This window comes from Rattus norvegicus, chromosome 4, assembly GCF_021556685.1.
Source record: "Rattus norvegicus strain SHRSP/BbbUtx chromosome 4, alternate assembly SHRSP_T2T, whole genome shotgun sequence".
NCBI lineage: Eukaryota > Metazoa > Chordata > Mammalia > Rodentia > Muridae > Rattus > Rattus norvegicus.
Genome location: NC_141537.1, coordinates 166,347,693 through 166,373,216, shown reverse-complemented (window position 1 = coordinate 166,373,216; position 25,524 = coordinate 166,347,693). Strand labels below are relative to the sequence as shown.

General features: G+C 37.5%; 1 pseudogene across 1 annotated transcript; it reads left to right on the top strand.

The window, feature by feature from the left end:
- The first annotated feature begins 336 nt into the window (after positions 1-336).
- On the top strand, positions 337-25,310 carry Klra5-ps2 (killer cell lectin-like receptor, subfamily A, member 5, pseudogene 2; annotated as a pseudogene). Its single transcript, XR_015686206.1, has 7 exons — positions 337-425; positions 2,111-2,292; positions 4,414-4,494; positions 5,360-5,578; positions 7,955-8,097; positions 14,951-15,054; positions 24,716-25,310. The product of XR_015686206.1 is annotated as a killer cell lectin-like receptor, subfamily A, member 5, pseudogene 2 (transcript).
- The last annotated feature ends 214 nt before the right edge of the window (positions 25,311-25,524 follow it).

The window sequence follows — 25,524 nt, the reverse complement described above, 5'->3', positions numbered from 1 at the left end:
TCAAGGAGTAACTTTAAAATTAGTGACATAAGACAAAATTTCTGACAGCCCATTTGAAATCTAGGCACAGAACAGCTCCAGTCCCCATTTTTCCTATTCTTTTGCTAAGGACACTGGTTTTGCTTTCTCTGCAATTTACATCTTCTCAGTCTTCCAATGTTAATTATTGACATGTATTTTGCAGTAGCACAGTATGTTGCTTCTTTGCTTTGCCCTCAGAGTCAGCTTTCATTAAACAATTTCCTCTTTTTGCTTTGGTCAAGAGGAGGGGCAGAAAGTTATGAGGTTGAGTATCACTCAGAGGAAAGTTAGTTTTGTCTTTCATCTGGAAGCCTCTTCGTGGATACAGACCAGGAAAGGTCAAGGCTTTCTCTAATTGGGAGACGAGTACCTTCCAATAGAATCACTTTGGGATAGAGACACAGGTAACAATACCTGCTTTTATTGATTTCCTATCAGTGATCAAGAGAATTTCATATGGCTGACATGAAAATAGGATTGATGAAGAAACCCTGCAGGTTGTGTTAGATCAAGTTAACTCTGGCAGCATGTGAAAACTGTTACTCTGCATTGATTATTTTCTTTCACACTAAGCTGTGAATTTTTTTGTGTGTGTGCTAAGAAGTTAAGATATAGCTATCTATGGAGTTCTTTACTCTTTAACTGTGTCAAATGTTCATATTTCATTCAAATGAAAATTATCACAGTAGGACCCATGTAAGATGGATCAGTTTGTAAATGTACTTGATAAATATCCTTGATCTAATAGCTGCATTTGATCCCTGGAACTAACATGACTGTGGAGTGAGAGAACACACTTTGTAAAGTTTTCTTCTGGGCTGATAATAATTGGCTCAGCCAGCTCCACCCTAGTGGCAATAATAAAAAATAACAATTTAGAAAGAGATTTGCTTAATGGAAGGGTTCCCTTTTGGTCAAAAAATAAGGGAACAGGTAAATCACCTCAGAAAACTTCATATATTAAAAATAAGGGAAGACTGTTTTAATATATGCCGTTCGTTACCTTTATTATGTACTGGATCACATCTCGGTGATTAAAGTAAGGGTAAGGTCAGGTACCAATACTTACTATTTACTAATACACTGATATGTATTATCAGATTGTATTTTTCATGGGCATTAGTTCATATATGCTGCATAGTGATGAAATTTATTTTCCTACATGCTCTTCTTGCCACATCATGTACGAGTGTATTATATGTGAAATGGTTGTGTAAATGGAATGCTTTGAGATTAAAACTTCATATTGTATCCTCTATGATTCTCTCTGTTGCTCTCACATCCATCCAGCTATGTCCCCTTTTTACTTTTCTTATTGCTGGAGTTACTAGGGGCAACATAGGATTTCTGAAGACTTTGAGCCAGGAGACTCAGATGAGAGACAATATTTAGTTTTGTTTTTCTGGGTTTGGATTATGCCACTCAGTAGGATCTTTTCTGGTTGAATCCATTCACCAGGTTCAAGCACAGAGAGGATTATGTACATTGTGGCTAGATGGAGAAATTCTACATCTCAGCTGATTGTTGCTTCCATGAAGAGATAGTTACATGTCTTAGATCACCTGAAATATTAATTTTCAAATATCCTTTGGAAAGTAGTGTCTGGGAAACTCTGAGAGCCATGTATAAATAAAAAATACTGAAAGAATATTTAATATTTATGTTTGCAACAATGTGTAAATAATTTTAAAGCAACGTTTTTATTTATTGCTAATGCTTTTACTCATTTTTGTTTGGATAGTTTGTTTAAAAGTTTTGTTTTATTATAATGATTTTCAGTAGTCCCAATTTTACCCAACATTGTATGTGTTGAATACTTAGAACAAAGTGTCTGGGTCAATATTGACATGACTTAATACATTTTTAATTCTGTACATATTTCTTAACAAAAATTGCAGTAAACATTAGAAATATAAACAAATTTAACAGAAATATGCAAAGGATTCTCACCTGTAGTGGAAATTGGGGTAATTCCATGTCAGGGTGTTTGGATACTTAAGTAAATTATTCAGATCCTACCCTTTCTCAACCCTAAATATCATCAAATCCAGGTACCATAACAAAAATGGTCATTTCAACTTGTTTTTAGAAAACACTCAAGGCCCGATTTTAACTGAAAACAGACTTCATACATCATTCCCAAAATGAGTAAGCAGGATGTTCCTTGCTCAACTGTGAGATTTAAAAAGTCTTCAGGGTTGCGGTATCAAGTGAGGCCTGAGGATACTCAAAGGCCCAGGGAAGCTGGCTGCAGAGTTAAGTGCTTTAAGTGTCTAAAATCCCTTGCTTTTTAGGCATTTTAAACTTACAACAATTGAAAATACCTTACTGCCTTCTATCAAAAGCTATCATGTTCCATTTCAACTGGGCTTGGATATGCACAAGTGAAGAAGTGAACTTTGAATGCTAGTTGGAGGGTAATCAAGTAAAAAAGTACTTAACACTAAATTTTAAAAATAAAGCAATGAAGTTTTAAAAACCAAGAAGGAGAGAATTATAAATTATTGCTATTCTTTGGTTTTTTTAGTCAGCTACAAAATAAAACATATGAGGAATGTAGAACAATGGGAATGAGCAAGAAAAAAATCTTGACACTCAAGAAGAGAGAAGAAAGAAGAAAAAATGTGAATGTTTCAGTCCTTCTTAGAAGGGAGAACAAAATACTCACAGTAGGAAGTACAGTGATAAAAAGTGGACCAGGGAGTGAAGGAAAAATCATCCTTAGATTGCCCCAACAGGAAAACCATCCCATATGCATACACCAAACCCTGTCATTGTTGCTGATCCAAAGAAGTGCTTGCTGATAGGAGCCTGATATGGGTGTCTCTTGAGAGGGTCTGCCAGAGCCTTACTGATACAGATGAGAATGCTTTTACCTAATCATCAAACTGGGCATGGGGATGCCAATTAGGAGCTAGAGAAAGGACTTAAGGAGCTGAAGGTGTTTGCAACCCCATAGGAAAAACAACAATATCAACCAATCAAACCACTCCAGAGCTCCCAGAGTCTAAACCACCAACCAAAGAATACATATAGAGGGACACATGGCTTCAGCTGCATATGTACCAGAGAATGGCATTGTCTGGCCTCAATAGGAGGAGAAGCCCTTGGTACTGTGAAGGCACATTTCCCCAGAGTAGTTGAATGCCAGGGTGTAGAGCTAGGCATGGGTGACTGAGAGGGAGAGTATCTTCATAGAATGGGAGGGGTAACAGGAGAGGGGGAACCTGGGAATGGGATAACATTTGAAAATAAAATCCATAAAATAGCCAACAAAAATAAGAATAGGAAAAGTTGTGAGAAACCATAAAGAGATTTTTGTACTTTTTTTTAATTCAGTCTAGTCAAGAAAATTCTGAAAACTTTGAAACTAACGGACAAACTAGAGTCTGAAAAAAGACTGAGTTTTCTAGAGAAAGAAAAGACTACAGAAATGAGGCTTATGCATTGGAAACAATATTTCTGTTCTCAAGAAAGTGTCTTAATTGTCATAAATATCACCAAAATTTAATATAACAGGGACCAACAGTTGTCATCAGAAGATGAATTCTCCAAATGGTAATAATGTTGCAGATGTAGGAACAGGGAATGAGAGGATTAGTGGTTGTGGGAATGACTAAACCTTATTGTGAGTTCCTGAAATGTCACAGAATAATTTAATTTATTAGTGAAAAAGCAGAAGTATCACTTTATTTTCTTCACTATTTTTCAGTTGTACTATATGCACTGTCAGGACTGTGTTCCATGCTGAGATACTTTTCTTCTTTGATGCTGTGGTAATCAGAAGCATGAGTTTCAGATTCTAAATATCATAGATACAAAAAATATTTAGTATTCTATAGAGCAAAATCAAATATACATGAAAAAGAAATAGTTGAACTATAGGACCTTTTAAAGATGGGGATTTATACAGATCAGATCCAGACCAGCTGTTATTCCCTACCATTTCTCAAGAACATCCATCCTTCTTTCATTACTCTGTAGCCTCAATTTTCTTTCCTGGTGGACTCTATGCTCCAGTTGGTATTCTTGGATTGCATTGCAACTATTCTTCAAATGTCTTCTGTAGAATGCATTTTTGTTCCTATAGAACTGGGTGAAGACACAGGTCTGTCACCCAACTACTTTTAGTCTGATTCCAGAGGATTCACAGTACAACCAGAAATAAGTTCAGGATTTTGTGAAACTTCACACATGTAGGATTTCTTCAGTGGGTGTATTTTAGGGAGAAATCTACAATTCTGAGAGCACATTTTCATTCAGTTTGTATCATCAACTTGTGCATAATTTCCCCTTTTTTCTCTGCTAAATAGAATTTTAATTAGTATTGAGATGTGCGCTTTTAATGGTTTTGATTTTCTTGCTTTGTTTTGTTGACTTAAGTATGTTCAGTCCCCTGGCAGCTCACTGTGATTGCTATTGGAATCATTCTTTCCCTTCGACTGGTTGCTGTTGCAATATTGGTGACAAACAGTAAGTAACTGAGATAAATCTTAATTGAACTTTTGCCTAAAAATAGCTTAGGACAGGGATGATACAGTTATACACTCTATTGCCCTGCCTATAATCAGAGATGAGTGAGAATCAAGGACTTCAATAACTTTTCCTGACACTCTGCAGTGCTCTCTTCTCTTTCATAACTAATGTGTTATCTGTGGGGCAGTTAGCAGCTGCCCTGCTCTTTCTTACTCTTGGACATGCTCCCTCTGAGGTCTTGGTGCTAGTCTACATTTTTGAGCTAAAATAATTGTTAACTTTATGCAAACATTTTGTGAGTTATAGCTGTGCAAATAATTGATGACCTTCTTTTCCTTTTTCTTCAATGTATTGAGGTCATGGTTAAGTAAAAAGACTTCATCTGTACTGAGACATTAAAAGTTAAACTTTATTAGATTCCTTCATATTTACAGAGTATCACTTCAAGGCTATGCTAAAACAAAGCTATGGAGGAGGATAGTTTATACACTTTATGTTTCAATAATCATCATCCCCTTTCTTAACTTTTTTTAGTTCACTTTCCATGACATGTTAAGTATTCACGGAATATTTTAATTAGGTTTTTATTTGTCCAATCATGCTGTAAGTATTAAGTAATTGGACCTTACCTCCACCATAATTTCCTTCAGCTGTATTATTTATTTTACAGTCAGCTTAACAATAGAGAAAAATTTATGTATCTGTATCAATAGTGAGTTAATAGAAGTGCTAATTTATAAATGTTAAATACCAATGAAAATAATGATGGGTTGTCTCTCAACATGAAGTTTTTTCTCAAATCTTAAATTTTAATATATACACTTTATGAACATTTATGCTGTTATAACTGTGACTAGTTTAGTTTTTCAGTATAGTCATGAAACCCATGAACTGCAGAAAACTCGAAACTCTCACCATAACTCCAGCACCATGGTAAATGACATCAACTTAAAGGAAGAAATGCTGAGAAAAATATCTATAGAGAATACTCACTGCAGTGCTCTTCTGGACTTAATCAACAGAGAACAAGACAGATGGTACAACAAAACTAAGACTGTTTTAGCTTCCCCTCAGCACACAGGTATGTAGCAGGGAAGGACAATGAATGCAGATTTGCATTATCATCTATTGTTTCTTTTATAGAAGCTTTGAAGTCCAAAGTTCAGCTTAAGATTATGAAGATCTCTGGGTAAATCATTTGAGGGTTCCTTATTTATGTAGGGTCTTGGAAACATAGAAATGCCTGTCTGGGTTAGGAGACTATTATAGTTCCTATGTTTGGTACACTTCTAGCTCCCTGAGGATGAAATCACAAATCAGTAATCCTGATAATTTTTTGGTCCAGGGGAAAGACTGAGAGTCCCACTTTGTTGCTGATATAACACAGAAGTTCTTTTTCCCCTGTACCTGTTTCACAAACATAAGTCCCCAGTCCCATTCCCCTCCCCATCCACTCCCCCTTCCAGCACCCTGACATTCCCCTACACTGGTGATCCAGCCTTGGCAGGACCAAGGGCTTCTCCTCCCATTGGTGCTTAATAAGGCCACCTATGTTATATATGCAGCTGGAGCCATGGGCCAGTAGATATATAGTCTTTGCGTGGTGGTTTAGTCCCTGGGAGCTCTGGTTGTTTGGCATTGTTGTTCTTATGGGGTTGTAACCCTCTTAAGCTCCTTCAATCTTTTCTCTAATTCCTCCAATGGAGTTCCTGTTCTCAGTTCAATGGGCTGTTGCTATCATTTGCCTCTGTATTTTACACGATTCAGAAGTTTTTAATAGAGTATATTTTCAAGCATTCATTCTAAAATAGACTTAAAGATTTACACAGGGACAGTTATAAAAATAATTCTCTCTCTCTCTCTCTCTCTCTCTCTCTCTCTCTCTCTCTCTCTCTCTCTCTGTGTGTGTGTTTCATCTGACTTGTCTTCAGAATGTTGGCCTGTTCATAATAAAGGAATCCTCCCTGGAGTGTACAGGGGTGCCTAACCATGGTGTGCAGACATTGCACCTCTGTCAATGACACATGAATGAGACTGGAAAGTTGAAAATATAAAGAGTCATAAGTAACCTTTCTTAGCCCTCATTGTAACTGGTCATTCTTAACTGATACTGTTTATTGATCATAATTAAATATTTTTCAAGATTTAGAATTAATGAAGATTACTTGTTTATCATCTCATCATGCTGAGACAGTATGATGTGACAATTCTCATTATGTACACACTAAGTATATCTAAACTGCTATATTATAAAAATTATGACAGAAAAAAGAGCTCTTGATCATCATTGAAGTATTTCACACCCATGAAAAATACTTCGTGTCATTAGTTTAAAATAACTTCATTATCTGTAAAGGGCAGCATAATGATATAATCCCTAAGATTAGGATACTGAAGAAAGAAGATTATAACTCTCAAAACAATGTGGAACGTCCAGCAGATTTCAGACAGGCCTATGCTACATGATGATAACTCTTCACAGAAAAATAGAGATTGGAGATAAAGTTTGTAAACAAAGCATGGGCATTCCCAGAACCTCACTCAACAAAATATTCATATTGAGGTGATCTTGCTATACAAGCTGTACACATTTTACTGTATTTAACTTGAAACATTTGGTCATGTGGGGATAACATTTAAGGAGTCAACATAATCAGTACTACAGAGTGTCAACATCAAAACCTCCTTCATACCTTTCTTTCTTTTTTCTTAAAGTAGAGCGTTTAACACAGACAATGGTAGAGTGCTAAGTACCCAGTGTTTTATCTTCCAATGTGGCAATGCATTACTGCAGATTTGGAATTCTGTTATCAATTTAATTGCCTCTGAGTAGCAAGTGCTCATTTGATTCCTTCGAGCCCCTGGTATCTCACAAGACTCTGTTTCGTAGAACTGTGATGCTTTAGATAACTGATTTGCATGGAATCATTACATGTGATCCTAGACATGGTATATTCCACTTTGCTCACCATCCTCAAGTTCATCCATGCTTGTCACATAGGTCATCATCTCTCTCTGGGGTTTGGTGTGAGAAAAGATATCATTCTTTAGTCAATGGTGAGTTGGATAGCACAAAGGTTATCACTTATCCTGGGATGGCCTCAAATTGGTAATATTCTTCCTGTTTCTGTCTTTGGAATTCTCAGGTTATAAACATAAGTCATCGTGCATGGCTGTTTCATTTTTTTTCAAAGGGTTAGGGGGATTCTTTTGTATACACAGGCTACATTTTCTCTATTAATTTATCCATGGTTGACACATAAAATATCTCTTTATCTCTAGTGTTATTTACCGTGTTATATAGATCATGAGTGTGCAGGGCTCTCTGGGCATTATAAAATCCCTATTTCTGAGAACTGTGAGATATTACTTTTTTTTACACAGCCTTAATAAATACATTGTTCTGATAACACAATCCAAGAAAATAATGTTTAACTATTTTCATTCTTTTCTGTAGGCGGGTGTGATGAAATGCACTGGTTATGTTATGGAATAAAATGTTATTATTTCATCATGGACAAAAGAACATGGCTTGAATGTAAACAGACCTGCCAGAATTATGGCTTATCCTTTCTGAAGATAGATGATAAGGATGAACTGGTATTGTAGATATTTACTTGCCCCTTAGTCTTAAGAATACTCTATTTCTACCCCTGAATAATGAGATACTGAATCTTGGATTTTTATAAAGTATACGGTTTTTCTGTAATTTGAACAAAACTGTGGGACTCAGGTATGTTTAGAGGAGACTTGTTACTACAAAGGCACTTGTGTCTTTCAGTCCATTCCTTTTCTCAGGAGTCTACAACAGTTTGCCTCAAAAAGCATGCCTTCCCCTCATGAAGTTTAACCCTTTGGTAGAGCACATCTTCTTGCTGAAAATCATTTTTCTCATTGGAGTTCCAAATAAGCCCCTGCTGTCTCGTGTTTGCTCTTTGGAAACTTGAAATGCAGATGCCTGAGATGAGTAATCAGTTGACAACAGGGAAAGTACCTGAGCTCTGGTCCCTTTTGCAACATGAGATGCTATGAAAAATGGGGAATTATATGGTTGACTAGTTAGTCCCCTGGTGATCTTCACTGAAACTGTCCCTATCTTTCCTGTGTAGTAAAAAAAAGATATTCATGTTTAGAAATCATTATTTGAAAGAAAACAAAATTTCCAATGTTCTGACATCATTTTTAAATAATAACGAATGAAATTCTTTCAAATATGAAGACTATATTTTTCTAGAGAAATGATTGAAGCATCATCTTGAATCCTTTGTTCTTTACAGCACAGTATGATATTTATACACGAATTTAATACATATTTAAACAACAGCACAAAAGAATTTTAATGACAGACAATAGTGCAATTTTTCCATTTGATACAGCAAACATAACCAATCTTTACATTATTTATTATTATTATTGTGATTTTTATTAATTGTTGTTGTATTTTACTTATCCCTATTACATCTTGTGGACTGGCCCCTCCTCTCTCCTAGGCATCACCTCCCACAGTCAATCCTACATCCCCATCCCTTTCTCCTCTGAGAGGTGGTTAATCCCTAGTTATTAATCCATCCTTTCACATCAGGTCTCCCTGAAGCTAGGTACATCCTCTTCCACTCAGTGCAGATAAGGAAGCCCAGGTAGAAGAACATTGAATATATACATATGTAACTGCTTTTGGGATATCTCCCATTCTATTTTTTTCCCACATGATGACCAAAGTGCACATATGCAGGGAAATCTAGTTCCAGCCCTGCGTATGCTCTTTGTTTGTTGGACCCTTAGCGTCCAGATTAGTTGCTTCTCTTGGTCTACCTGTCAAATTTCTATCCCCTTTTGGTGCCTACATTCTTCCTTAATATTACTGAAACTCCATCCACTGTTTGCCTATGGGTGTCTGTATCTGTATGTGTCAGCTACTGAGTGGAGACTCCAAACTCTTGTCTGAGCACCACTAGTAGGTTCAGTGATTGTGACAGCTACTGGATAGAAACTGTAAACTCTTGTCTGCAAGGATAATCAACTATTACGAATAGGGTTAAGTATTATTGCTTTTTCCATGTGGTAGGTATCAAGTTCAGCCAATTATCAGTTGGCTGTTCCCAGCTTGGAAGTCTATGCTCCATCCCCAATCTCTGCGTGTCTTGTAGACAAAATAAGTTTTGGGATGAAAATTTGGTGGGTGGGTTGGTGTCTGTTTGGGTTCCCCAGGGTTCCTACTTGGGCAAAGTAAGCAGCCATCTCAGGCTCCATATCCCCAATAATGTGAGGCACAGCTAAAGACACCCTTATTAATTCATGTGCACCTACCATATCTCAATTCTCCAGGATATTCTGGGAATGACCCTACACTTCCCAGTTGTAGATGGCCACTAATTCTCATTGTAATCATGCCATCCCTACTACCCATTCCCACACCAAACACTGAATTTCCCACTCCCCTTCTTATATCCTTTACAACCCAGTTCCAATTCTCCATTTGTTTTCCATGGCCATCCATTTCCCATTCCAAGTGGGACTGAAGGATTCTTGCTTGTTCCCCTCTTTCTGTCCACACTACTATGGCCTGTGTAGTATAGTATGTGCACCCTGTATTTTATGGCTAATAACTGTGTAAAAGTGAATGCATACCATGCCTGTTCTTTTTGGGACTCGGTTACCTAAGGATTATAGTCTAAATTTCCATCCATTTGCCTGAAAAAATCATGATGTCTTTGTTTTTCATAGTTAATTATATTCCATTACACGGATGTGCCATATTATTTATACATACTTCAGTTGAAGGACATCTAAGCTCTCCCAACTTTCTGGCTCTTATGAATAAGTTTCTATGAACATAGTTGGGTGAGTGTCTTTTTGGTGTGGTGCAGCATATTTTGTGTATATGTCCAGCAGTGATATAGCTGGGTCTTAGGATAGAAATATTGCCATTTTTCTGAGAAAACATTAAATTGATTACCAAAGTGGTTGTACAAATGTGCACCCCCACCAGCAATGGAGAAGTTTTCACCATGCTTCACATCTTTTCCAACATGTGCTATCGCTTGAATTTTTTGATATTAGCCATTCTGCTTGGGGTAAGATGGGATCTCAGAGTTGTTTTGATTTGTATTTCCCCAATGGATAAGGAATTTCATCATTTATATAAGTGCTTCTTGACTATTTGAGATTCATTTGTTGAGAATTCTCTGTTTACCTCAGACATAGAAAATAAGATAGAAGAAAGTAATACATCAGTAAAATAAAATGTTAAATCTAAAAATTCCTTCCACAACACATCCGGGAAATCTGTGATACCATGTAAGTGAAAGGTGTTGGGTTTCCCTGGAAGAGAATGGGGGACAAGAGACACGAAGAAGGAAGCCAAGACAAGAGGCTGATCAAGGTGCCAATTTTATTTTTTCCCAAGGCTTAATTTATACCATAACATGGGTAACAGAGGGAGGTTGGAAAAGTGAAACTTTTACACAGGCCAAGGACACAGTATTCGTGTGGTCAGGTAATTGGCTGATGTTGACAGGATGTTAGAAATGTCACAGGTTCGTCATATTATTAGTCTGCAGGAGAACTTTATCATATTGTTATTTATCTTGACCACCAGATTTATATTAGTCTTCTGCAGCTGGCTGGGTACTTTCCATGAACCCAGTCATACTTAATTCTAACCATAATAATAACATCAATAACATCTCCCCCTTCCTTATATTCAAATGAAAAGGTGACCAAATGGCCGTGCTGTCCTGAAATGAGCCCCTCGGGAACTGTGTCTGTCTTAGGTTGGAGTGATATTTGTCACATGGCCAGGAGAATCTTGTGGCCAGGGTCTGCCATGGGATAAGGTCGCAGCTAATGGCGGCCCTCCTCTCTTAGGCCCTTTCTTGTGAATACATGAAGGGTCCTAACCTTAGAATATAGAAACAAATGCCAAAGAGTCCCAGTTCCAAGTCCAGAATATTTCAGTTAAATGAAAAAATAAAACTTTTCCAACATAAAGAAACAGTCGCCTATATAAAGAGAAGCCTATAAACATAGAAGATGCTTGTAGAACAGAAATTAGACTGAGATTAAAAAGAAAACACTTCCACAGCATATTGATCAAAACACCATATCTACAGAGAAAGAAAGAGTACTAAATACTGCACGCAAAAATAGGCAGGTAAGAGTCAAAGGCAGAATAATAAGAATTGCTTCTGACTTCAGACATGATATGTTGAAATCTCTAAAACATCACAGATATAAACCTAGAATACAATAAATAGCCAGTAAAATTCTGAAACAGCATAGATGGAGAAAACAAGATATTTCAAGATAAAACCGAGAAAATACTAAAAGGAAAACTCCAATCCTAGAGGGTATATACATTCAAGAAAACACAGGAAATAATTAAACCCATACCAGCAAAATCAAGGAAAGCCCAAATAACACACACACACACACACACACACACACACACACACACACACACACACACTAACTGAATCAATGTAAGTATTTTTAAACCTACTCATATTTTAAAAATAAAATCAGTTTCGTAATTAAATATTATGCCATTCCAATGTCACATGTAAGACACCCTAAATGATGCAAAGTATCTCTCGATCATCATCTCTGTCCCTTCTGCATCTGAAGTATGGAAAGGTCTTTTGTGCTGCATGGAGCTTCATGCACATTGTTTCACATAGCACTTTTTTTCTTTATGATCTTTCCTTGAAGACAGATCATTACTTTCCATATGAACACTTCCAATATGCTTCTCTACTATTCAAGAATGGAATTTGAATAATGTCATAGGTCATCAGAAATGAATTAATGATCTATGGGTTTTGGGTGGGTGAGGGTTATAAAAGGTGATGCATCCAACTTCTAAATGGACATAAGTAAAAAACTCACAAGTGATATCTTATTTACTTCAGATTCAAAGTGAATGGTTTCCCTCTAAGATTAAAAAAAAGATAGAGTGCTCATTCTGGTCATTTATATTCAGTGTTGTACTAGAGAGTTTAGCTATAACAAGTAGGCAAGAAAAAGAAATAATTATGACTATATTGGAAAATAGAAGTTAATGTATTTCTACTTACAGTTGACATTTCTTAGATTGAAAATCCAATGGAAGCCTCATTAAATTATTAGGCTAATACATGAGTTTAATTGATCATTTAGAAAAGAATAGCAGTATAAAGAGCATGTTATAATCTATATGGACAATCAGGCAATTAAATTAGGAAATTATTAAGAAAACAAGTATATTCATAATATCCTCAAAAATCAGAAAACACCAATAAATTTAGCAAAAGACATGCTGGATTTATAAAAATGTAAAATGTAGATAATTGGAAGAAAATTCCTATGCCTACACTTTAAGTCTTTATATTAGTAATAGGTGATTCTCTCTAAATTAATACAGAGAAATAATATAATCCATAAGTATATGTTTTGCATAAATTGACAAAAAATGATCAACTGATGTTATGTGTTAGGTTCTTGCATCTTCTGTGTTCTGTTTTTGAATGGTTAGGGAAAAGAGTGGAAAGTCGAGCATGGGAATATTATTATAGTGGCCTAGAGTTAACTCACCGTATTTTCAGTCACATTCCTTTGGATAGAAGTTAGTCATTCAGCCACATCCAGCTAGCTTCAAGGTAGAAGAAGAAAACAAGTTTTCTGAACAAGTAGCCAGTCTCTGTTATGCAGGACCAGCATAAGAGAAGAGTTGGAGAATACAAGCACAGATTAAGGGAGCATGTAATTTGCGGTCAGTCCGAGAGAGGATTTGATTCTTTTCTTCCATTGTTCATGGTAAAGTATTACCAGACTGGATGCACTGTAAGCAGCACATTCCTGCTGGTGAATGAGTTGAGTCTCCATCAGTAACTGCTATGGGATAGAAAAAAAGGTGAGGGTAAAGTGTAGCACATTAGTTTCTTCCCTATAGAAATGCAGGCCTCCTGCCCATATTGCCATTCAAAGTGTTTGGGACATGCATGTGGGAAAGAAACTGCTATTTTTCCACTATTCTTTTTCCTTTTAGTTACCTTTATTTATTTATTTTTTACAGTCCATTAGTCATTACACACTCAAGGTCCTCCCTCCCACAGTTTCTCACCCCATTCCTCCTCCCCTTGTCTCCAAAAAAAGTACTTCTCCTGCCAGGCCAGCCCTACTCCTTGGGTCTCAAGTCTCTTGATGGGTGGGTGCATCTTCCCCCACTGAGGCCAGTCCAGGCAGTCCTCTGCTGTATAGGTGTCTGGGGCTTGTACGAGATCCTGTATGCTGTGGGGGTGATAGATCTGTATGTTGCAGATATCAGGGGTTCTGGTTAATTGAGACCCTGGACTGCTATGGTGTTTCTTTCCTCCTCAGCTTGTTCCAGACAATTCCTAATTCAACCACAGGGGTCCCAAAATTCTGTTAAATTATTGGGGTAAGTGTCTGCATCTGTCTCTGCCAGCTTATATGTGGGCCTATTTGAGGACAGCCATGCTAGACGATTGTCTGTACGCAAACTACAGCATCCGTGATGTGTCAGGCCTTGGAGCCTCTCCAAGAGGTGGATCCATATTTGGGCCTATCACTGCACTGCCTTTCTCTCAGTCTCTTCTTCATTTTTGTTTCTTAACTTCATATAGAGAGAAAAATTCTGGGTCAGTGTTTAGGATTTTTGGATGTCAACCCCATCCCTCTATTGATGTACTCTTGTATTTATACTGAAGATGGACTCTATGAGTTCTCTTTCCCCACTGTTGGTCATTTTATCTAAGGTCCATCCCTTTGAGACCTCAGAGTCTCCAACCTTTCAGGTCTATAGTAGTTTAAAGCGGGATTTCACTAGAGTTTGTACACTCCCATTCATTCTGCTACCCCTGAGGGTTTTTCGCCCATTCCCCCCATACCTTACCATATTTCTGTATCCTCTCCCCCTCCCTAGTCTGACAGAGGTCACTTCCTACTTCTCCCTGCAGAGATTACTTTCCTAACCCTCCCAAGTGGAACTGAACCAACTTCACTTGGGTCCCTATGTTTGTCAACCTTCTGGAAGACTGTGGATTGTATCTTGTGTATTCTGTACTTTTTTTAAATCAAACATGCACTTATTATTGAGTACATACCATGTGATCTATGTTTTTTAATGGGTCTTAGGCAGGAAGATTGTGAGTTCAAGCACAGGCTTGTATACATAGTGAGACTTGGTCTACGAATCACAGTCACAAATCTTGTCATGAACCCAGTATCAGAGAACAACTGAAGTTTCTATTTTTAATAACATATTGAAATGACATAGTTTTGATATGAATGCACTACTAGTTAGAAGTCCATTTAGAAAATTATCATGGTGTGACAAAGCAGTGGGAGGAAAGGACAGCAGAGGATGACAAAGGAATGCTGGGAAATTTTTGATTGTTCTTCTCTCATCAAACAGACAGAAATTTCACCATGAGGTGTGTTGTTTCCTTTACAGAAGTTTCTTCAGGACCACATTATTCGAGAAAGTTACTGGATTGGATTGTCATATAATAATAAAAAATAAGAATGGTCACGGATTGACAACAGCCTATTTAATTGGTGAGTTTCTGAACCCTTCAGACTCTAACAGTGATATGCGAATTGGGAGATTGTTTATAAATGCTTTTCTCCAATTTCACTTGACTTTCATCATTTTCTATGGAGCTCATGGGAAAGGCAAGCTGTATAAGGAAGTGTCTGAGTCAGTGTTTGACAGGTAAGTTTGTGTTCAAGGTACTGACCAATGATGCTTAATATATCTCAGGATTATGTCTTCTAAGATGCACAAGGCAATAGCAAGTCAATAACTTGAGATGCTATGAAGTGACTGAATGATCATGAGAGATACATTGAATGTGAGTCTCTCATACATTTTTTGACATTTTTACTGTTGTTTGCTTATATAATTTTTGGTTCCTTATAAATATAAGAACATGTTCATATATGTTACATATGGATGCCTACCTCCCATTTGAAGGTGTTGTTTCACATTTTCAATGTATAATCTGGTAGAAAACAGTTTTCTGCTTAATTTATTAATATTATATATTTTTCTTGAGTATTTTTCATACAACAAATAGTATATCAACATATCAACGTCTGTTCAAACTAAAAACTCTAACACGTGTCTCACTATCTCACGCCTTCATTATTAATCATAAGTGCAAGATTGTAGCTCAGCTACTAAATCCATGAAAGACATCAGGGCTACAAGCTTAATAAATAATTGAATCTCCTTTTCTGAAACTGTCAACTAAGAATAGTAATTTAATAAGAAGAAATAATCTTTGCAGAAATTTTGTTTTGTCCAGAAGGCTGCATTTCAGAGAGCTTTCTTCCTTCTATGGTTCTTACTTTCTATGTCTCCTTCCCTGCTATCCCCTTATTCTTGGTGGTGGTGTGGAGGGAAAGAAGTTGATGTAGATGTCTCTTTAATGGATGATCACTTAAGAACTTCTTCCAAGAACTTTGACCAATTCTGCCTCTCTGCATGCATTATGGCCCAGACAGTCAGGTAAATCATTGAGAATTGAAAACTCAGCAATGAACACACATATATGGTCACTTGATCCTTAACAAAGGAGTTAAAACCATCCAGCATTTACATCAAATGGTTCTGGCTCAATGGGAGGTCAGCATGTAGAAGAATGCAAAACAATTCCTTCTTACCTCCTCCTACAGAGCTCAAGTAGAAGTCGAATTTGGACTTCCACATAAAACCAGACCCAGTAAAACATAAAGAAGAGTAAGTGGAAAGGAGATTCAAACACATGGGCACAGTGGAAATTTTCCTTAACAGAACACAAATGTCTCTCAAAGATCAACAATCAACAAATAGGACTTCATAAACCTGCGAAGCTTCTCTAAAGCAAAGGCATCACCAATAGGAAAAAACAGCAACCAACATATTGGGAAAAATCTTTACCAGTCCTACAGTTGATACAAGCTAATATACAATATATACAAAGAACTCAAGAAGGTAGGCATCAGAGAATGTAGAGCACCAAAAAATGTTCAACATCTTTAGTCATCAGGAAAATACAAATCAAAACAACCTTGGGATTCCACCTACACCACTCAGAATGACTAAGATCAAGGACTCAGGTTACAGCATTTGATGGTGAAGATGTGGAGAAAGAGGAAAACTCCTCCATTGTTGTTGGGTTTGCAAGCTGGTACAATCACTAAGGAGATTAGTCTGGTGGTTCCTCATAAAATTGGACATAAAAATGAGGACCAAGCCTATATAAATCCTATACATATTCCCAAAAGGTTCACCAACATATAACTAGGACACATGCTCCACTATGTTCATAGCAACCTTATTTAAAATAGCCAGAAGCTGGGAAGAACCCAGATGACTCATAAAAGAGAAATTGACACAAAAAATGTAGTATATCTACACAATGCAGTACTAATTAGCTATTAAAAACAACGACTTCATTAAATTGTTCTGCAAATGTATGAAGTTTGAAAATATCATACTGAGTAATACAACCCTGTCACAGAGGAAAAATGTTATTGTAGGCAATCACTGATATGTTGAATAGTAGCATAAAATCTCAGGATGCCCAAGATACATATTCACAGATCATATGAAGCTCAAGAAGTAGGAAGAGCAAAATGTAGAGTCTTCAGTCCTATTTAGAGAGGAGGAAATATGCATAGTAGGTAGAGGGTTTGGAGGGCTTGGGAGGAAGAGTGGAAGGGAAGGGGAAATGGGAACTTGACCAGTTATGGGATGTGACAGGACTGGGAATTTAAACAGTGGTTTATAGTAGTGGGGGATGGGACACTGGGGGTAGCCAACAGCAAGTCCTAGATGTCAGAAAAGCAAGAAGCTCCCAGGACCTAACTGGGATGAACTTAGCTGTAAAGCCTCTAAAATGGGAGGAAGAACCTGTAAGACCATATCATATCAAGATGTTAGGCAAGGCCCCAAGTATGATGACACCTACTCATCTTCAAAATTTTCAACCCAGATTGACTGCTGTCAAAAGGAAATACAGGGACAAAATGTGGAGCAGAAACTGAAGGAAAGGCCATCTGGACACTGATCCACCTGAAGATACATCACACATACAGACATCAAGCCAGAAACTCTTTATTGTGGAAGCAAGGAAATGCTTGCAGATAGGAGCCTATATGGATGTGTCCTGAGAGGCTCTGCCAGAGCCCTTCTGATAAGAAGAGGACAATTGAAGCGAACCATCTTATTGTGTATAGGGATCCCACTGGAGAAGTTATACAAAGGAATCAAGGAGACAAAGGGTATTGCAACTCCAGAGGAAGAACAAGATTATCAAACAACCAGAACCCCCAAGCTCCCAAGGTCTAAACCACCAACCAATGAGTATACATGGAGGGACCGATGGTCCAACAGTATATGTAGCAAAGGATGGCATTGTCCTGTATCAATGGGAAGAGAGGCCCTTGGTCCTGTGAATATTAGATTCCCCAGTAGAGGGGATTCCATGGATGTTGAGGTGGAGCAGGAGTGTATGCGATAGGGGATTTCTGAGGTGAAAACAGAAAATGGGACAACATTTGAAGTGTGACTACATAAAATATCCAATAAAAAAAAGGTTATCATGGAGGTTGAGAGCAGGACAGGCCTAGGCTATAACTATAAATATTTTTATTTATGATTGAACATATTTCTTTAATATACATGTAAAATATACAAATATACATGTATACACACATTTTATATTTAACTGTACATCATAATATTAAGTATATATCCTTAAATTTTTAAAATTATTTTTTTATTTTCATTACATTCATTGTCTCCCTCAATACTCCCTCTCCTAGTTCTCTGTCCCTTCCTTCCTATTGCCTATGAGAGGGTGGTCCTCCCTCACCAGGTCTCCTCATTCACTGGGGCCTCAAGGCTCTAAAGTATTAAGTGCACATTTCCTGCTGAGGTCAGACAAGGCAGACTTATGCTAAGTAGGTGCCAGGGCCTCAGATCAGCCTGTGTATGCACCTCTTTTGTGGGTCAGTCTCTGAAATCCTCCCTGGAGTGTGAGTTAGTTCAGATTGCTGGTCTTCTCATGTGATCCTTCTCCCTTTCAGTTTCTTCAATCCTGTCCCTATTCCAACTACAGGGGTTCCTAACTTCAGTCCAATGTTTGGGAATTACTATCTGCTTCTGTCTCAGTCAGCTGCTGGTTGGTATTCTCAGAAGACAGAGAAGCCTGACTCCTGTCTGTAACCACATCATAGCATACTAGAGTCAAACCTTACTTTCGTCCTATGGGATGGACCCAAAGTTGGCCTGGTCATTCGACTACCTTTCCTTCAGTATTGTCTCCATTTTTGTCTTAGATTTCTTTTAGACAGGAACAATTATGGGTTAAGAATGTTGTCTTTGCATCATCACTCTTGTCCCTGTACTTGAGGCCCTGTTGATTTACTGGAGATAGACTCTTAAGTTCTCTTTCCAAAATGTTGGACATTTTGGATAAGGAACCCCCAATGAGTCATGAGAGTGTCTCACCTCCAATGTGTCTGTACTTTCCAGTGGGTCCCTCTTCCTCCCACTATTTGAGACTGCCCATTTCTGTTCATTAATTTGGCCTTCTGAATATCTCTCCAATCCCTTCTCACCATATCTGGTCCTGTTCGTATTTTTCCCTCACTGTCCACTCTCCTATCAAGGTTTCTCCTTCTGTCTACCTCCTGTGATTATTTCCTTTCCCCTTCTAATTGGGATTCAAGCATCCTCACTTGAGTCTTCCTGCTTGTCAAACTTCTTAAACTCTGTGGGTTGTATTGTAGACATTGTGTACTTTTTGGTTAATTCCTACTTATCAGTGAGAATATACCATGCATGCCATTTTATCACATAGAATGATAATTTCTACGTCCATTTGCTTGCAAAATTCATGATGTCACATTTTTAATTGCTGAATTACATTCCATTTTGTTAAAATGCACCACATTTTCTGTATCCATTCCTTGACTGAGGGACATGTGGGTTTTTCCCAGCTTCTGAATATAACAAATAAGGATTCTGTGAACAAGTGGAACACATATTCTTGTGGTATAGTCGGGCATCATTTGTTTATATGCCCAAGACTGGTATAACTGATATAGATGTGTCTTCAGGTAGAATTCTTTCCAATTTTCTGAGGAACTGCCAAATTAATTTCCAGAGTGGTTTTAGCAGTTTGCAATCCCACCACCAATGGAGTAGTGTTCCTCTTTCTACACACGTCCCAAGCATGTATTGTCACGTGACTTTTGATCGTAGACATTCTGATTGTTGTGACATAGAATATCATTGTCTTTTTGAACTGCATTTCTCTGATGACTTTGAACATTTCTTTCTTTTTTAATGGATATTTTATTTAAATTTCAAATGTTATCCAATTTTCCAGAATTCTCTCCAGAAACCCTTTAGTCTATCATTCCCCCGCCCCTGCTTCTATGAGGGTGCTCCCTCATCCATCCACCCACTCCCTTCTATCTCCCTGCCCTGGCATTGCCCTTTACTGTGACATTGAGCCTTCACAAGAACAATGGCTTCTCCTCTCACTGATTCCCGAAGATGCCATCCTCCACTACATATGCAGCTGGAGCCATGTGTGGCTCCATTTATACACTTTGGTTGGTGGTTTAGTCCCTGGGAGCTCTGGGGGGTCTATCTGGCCACTGACCATTTGTCAGAACAGTTATAGCAAGCTCCAATATAAAATCTGTGACTTCACCAAACTTGGACTCTTGATTTACATTACAACACCAAACATTATTTCCTCATATAGTAAAAGTCTTAGTTCTAATAAGAAAGGGTCTATTTATGCTAAAACATATATTGCCTAATAGATTCGTATTGTAGCATGAAGGTTCAAATGCAAGATAGGACTATTCATATCCTTTCTCTCATGAAAACTGCAAAAACAGTTATTAAACTGTTGAAAGCCAGCCCAGGGGAACATATTTCCGTATTGATTTGACATTGACTTCTCTATGTGTTGATTTCTTTTTATTATTTCTTGCCTTCTATTCCTCTTTGTTTTGTTTGCTTCTTTTTTTCCCCAAACATTCCAGGTGCACTTAAACTGATGGTATGCAAAATTTAGTTTCTTTATGGAGGGACTTAGTGCTATGAACTTCCTCTAACACTTTTATTCCAGATTTTGAGGAGCTGTGGAAAGCTTAGTCTCCAATGCGGTGGTACAAGTCTTTAATCCCAGGAGATAAAGGCAAGCAGATTTTGGAGTTCAAGGCCAGCCTGGGACAGAGGAATTTCTAGGTATAGAAAAGCTTAAATCCGGGCATGGGTATACATATTTTTAATCCCAGCATTCAGTAGGAAGAGTCATGCAGATCTCTGAATTCTTGTCAATCTACAGAACAAGTTTCAGGAGAACCAATATTAGGCACTGAGGGAGTTAGGAAACAGAAATCTGATAAGTAAAGTGGTGGGACATCCTCCAGCCCTAGCAAGTAGTAGAACTAGCCAGCTTCAGCATAGGAATCTTGCTCTATAGTAAAAAATAAAAGGAACACTGAATCAATTAATGCTTTTTAGCTCAACCTCAGAAATTAGGGATGGTTAAGAAAAGATCAGCATTATTTTGGTGAAAAGTTCTGAGTGGTGTTTTCTGAGAGCACAAAGAGATAAGAAGAGATAAGCCTGTACATCATGCTGCCAATGGCCTTGATAAGGTTTAAGAATCACAAAAGTCACAGTGGTTTTGAAGATATTAAGGGGTCAAGGAAAACAAAAGAGGCTCAGCCCTGTGAGAGGCAAGGGGAGATCATTGGTAGAGGGGCAGCTCAATTGAAGTTGATGTCCGAGTACAAAGGGGGTCATACAAATAAATTGAGGAATGGCACCATAAAGAGTGCCTATGAGAGGCTATCGGTGTGGCCTAGTTGCAGCAGAAGACCCCAGCATATTGGATATTTCAGTATCATACTACGACAACTAAAAACAGAGGGAGCAGTGGAGTGGAGTCAATCACATTCTAGAATGCTACACAGGGCAGAGCTGGAGAAGTAATCCAAGCCCATTGATGGAACTCAGAAGATCATGAGTGCATACCAGATATAGGAACAAGGAGCTGTGAGCTGAAGAAAGGTATTAACAGGGAGAAAGGAGTTTGTTGTTGAGGTCCGAATTGAATCTTTTCCAGGACCTCTTGAAAGAGACACATGGAGACAGTGATTGATTCAATAGCAAGTGGAGTTTAATTTTGGCCTTTCCTGGTCCTCGCTTTTAAAGAGAGATGACCTGGAGCAGACTGTCAGAGAGCTATATACCTTGCAATCCATTGTGGCAGAATTCAAAAATTGGTAATTAGGCAGGGTATTAATGATAGTGCAAAGTAACCTCCAAGCTAACTTGCGATCAGTGGACCATTCTGGAAATTCCAAGGGGGACAATTGGACGTCTGGGGGTCTGTTGGGAGTCACAGGTAGCCTTGTTTGACAGTTTGGTTTGCAGTTGCTCTGGGAACTAACTACGCCCTGGAAGGGAAAGGTCTTTTTGCTTGGAGGTTTGTGGTGGACCTTTCCCACTGGCCTTAGATTAACCCCCAAGTCAGGCTCTTTCATTCACAGTCAACGAAGATGGAAAAAGGGTCAGAGATCTGAAGAGTTCTTTGATATGAGACCTGTAGTTGTAGAGATTTGAGTTGCCTAGCTGATTTCCTGTCTTGGTTTAGTCTATTATTTCCTCCATAAGGAATTTTGAAATGTTGTTATATATCCTGGGATGTTGGAGCTATTTCTTCAGCCATTTGTTTTTGATTTTATAGGAGAATACAGTTAAAAAATTGAATCTCAGAAAGAGACTTTGAACTTTGGACATTTAACATTGTTGAGATTGCTATATACAGTAGGAACTATTGATGTTTTAATAATGCATTTGGCATTATGTTTAGATTTGTCATATTTAGATTCCATTGAAGTTGTGGAATGAAATATGTTGGTTTGACTATGCTTGTCCCAGTTAGTGGTAGTGTAAGAATTATGGCTGTGTTGATGTTTTAGTGCCTGTGCTGGAGAAAGCATGTCCCTGTTGGCAGATGTTGAGACCCTTCTCCTAGTCATGTGGAAGCCAATCTTCTCCTGTCTCTCTAGGGATATAGATGTAAAATCCCATTTCCTCTCTAATCCTCCATCTGTGTGGATGCTGCTATGCTACTGCCTTGGTAATTGACTGAAACCCTGAACCTTTAACAATTCCCAATAAAGTATCCCTTATAGGAGGTTCCTTGATCATGGTGTATCCTCACACCAATGAAATGCCAATTATGACACCCAGTCTAGGCAATAATTAATAACATAATTGTGCCACATGACTGTGTATCTGAAGTATTATAGAAGATTCTGGCATAGGATCCACGATCTCTGCAATCATGGGTTTTTGATTTGAGTAGAATTTAAAACATGTCATTCCTCAATTAAATGTTTTAAATCCAGTAGAGAAGCAATTACCTATCCACTTACAATGATACCACTGGGCATATCTTGCCTAGCATGTATGTAGCTTGTTGTGGTAGTAGTAAAGCCATTGATATCTTTTGTCCTCCAATCAGACTGCAATGGACATTTGACCCTTTGATATGTAGCCAAAGGAAAATGTTTCTTGATTGATTTGACATTAAATCTCTGTCTTTATGTCACAGTGTGTTATATCTTCAGCAATAAGGTGTTACCATGTAGTTGTGGTAAAAAAACAAGTGGAGAGGCAATAGCTTGTGTGTTGGAGATCTCTTTGTCTTCATGACCAATAATTTCCTAGATGTATCCCTGATGTGCACTTCAATATTCATTTAGTATCTTATAATTCTGTCGTTTAATTCTTCATTCACATTAGGGTTTTGAATACAGAGTTTCTCTGTATAGTTCAGACTCTGCTGGACCTTCCTCAGAATACAAGGCTAACCTCACATTCAGAGATTTACCTGCCTTTGCCAACAAGTGTTAGGGTTAAAGATGTGCATCACCACCACACACAGCTCAACTTTGATCATTAAGTTACATTTTCTCATAGAATATATTTTGTTCAGGTCCTCCAACTTCACAATTAAGAGATCCTCACCAACATTTTTATTAGATATTTTATTTATTTACTTTTGAAATGTTATCCCTTTTCCTGGTTTCTTCTCTTGAAATCCCCTAATCCATCCTCCCTTTCCCTGCTTTGATTGACAGCCACACTCTCTAATCCTTTGGAAATCTCACCTTTACTGAACCCTAGCCTATATCGAAACCTGCTTCATTATCTGTCACAAATGTATTCATTAAACTTTAAATAATTAGTGAATATTTGATGAGGTTCTTGTTCCAAAGCCAATTTTGAACTGGTTTATAATCCTAGTCATTCAGAGTTCCAAAATCTTTTCACCTGTTATTTTCGTCACACATGCTGAGATTCTATGTATGTATCACCTTTTCTTTGTTCTATTTACTATTAAACTTTTAAAATTGTTTTACAGTAAGATAGCTGTGGTACAAAATATATCAAACAGCAGAGATTTCTGTTGAGTTGAAGGCAGGGAAGTCATTCAGTCACCACGTTTCAAAGAAGACCTGTTAGTTCTGATTTGGGGAAGTCAAAAAGAAAACAACAAAATTGTATTCACAAACCATTGTTTGTAATTGAATTAAACACCCCCTTTTTCTCTTTAAAAACAAGGAAAATAAGTCTGTACTAGATGTCCCATACACCTATTTCTTCTCTTCAATCTGTCATCATAGCAAAAAATATCATAGAAAAATAACCAGAGTATTATATTACCCCTTATTATTTCTGAAATGCTGAAAAATAATCTTCCTTCTTGCACAAAATTAGTGGTATGAAAAGGATAGTTCATTGAGTCATGGTCAGAGACAGTTTCTATGTGTACTTTTACTGTTTATGTCTTTTTGTGTGGATTTATGTGCATGTGCATGCACAGATCACAACACCTGAGTAATTCATTGACAGTTGAAAGGACCTAGGCCTCTTCTTTATTGTGCAGCATCTGAGGGCTAAAAACAGATGGTCTGGTTTGGTGTCAACAGTCCTAACACATTCAAGTTGCTGGCCCAAGGCCATATTTTAGGAGTTTAGGGAAAATAAAAACATTTTAGTCTTACACATGTGATTCATTCCATATTCTGTATATTTTCGTCAATAAAACTTGTTACAAAAATCATGGCCTTCAACAATATAAACTTGAAATTTTAATAACTGACAACTATTTTCTTTGTCTTATAGTGATTTGGTGGCAATGAAATCACTACAAAAAACAGGAAATTGTAAATATTTCAGTATGACAGGTCTAAATGATGATGACTGTGGTAAAAGACATCTCTGTATCTGTGAAAAGGGAATCGAAAAACATCCTACCCCATTGTGCAGTGTTAACGAAAGGTCACGGTCTGCTCTGTGAATAAACAGATGAGTTGCAAAGCAAAGAAGTCTTCTGAAATTTGTCTTAAGAGCAGACACAGTATTTCCTTCTGGCACATGGAGCAGCTTGCATGTAGAGAATGGACATCCTTTGTTCCAAGACCCAAACGATTTTCCTCACATTGTCTACTGAATGACACACAGAACCACATGGAGAACTCAATAAATAATGCACACATCACATATTCTTTAGGATATTTCTACAGCCCATGGCTTGTTAGCACAATTAATACCAAATCTGCAGTTGTGGGTTTTCATGTAGTGGTTAGTTACTATTTGTTTTTTTTTTTTTGATGTAGAAAAAGTTAGCATTTTTAAAAACCTTTTGAGATGAGGAACTGTGGAGGGGAGGACAGATTGGGGTAATGTCTTGACTGTTAATAAATAAAATAATTTTGAAAACCTTATGTTTGCTGTAAAATATAATTCCAGACTTCATGACTCGTTGCCATGACTAGTTCAAGACACTCAGAGGACCTTCTGAAGTTCACATTTGTTCTTAGTTTCTCTTTCTCCTTCTGCTCCATTTGTTGGGAAGTTGTAACCCCATAGAAACAGTAAAATTTATTGAAGCCAGTTAGGTATGGTAGCTCAGACTTATAAACATGCTATAT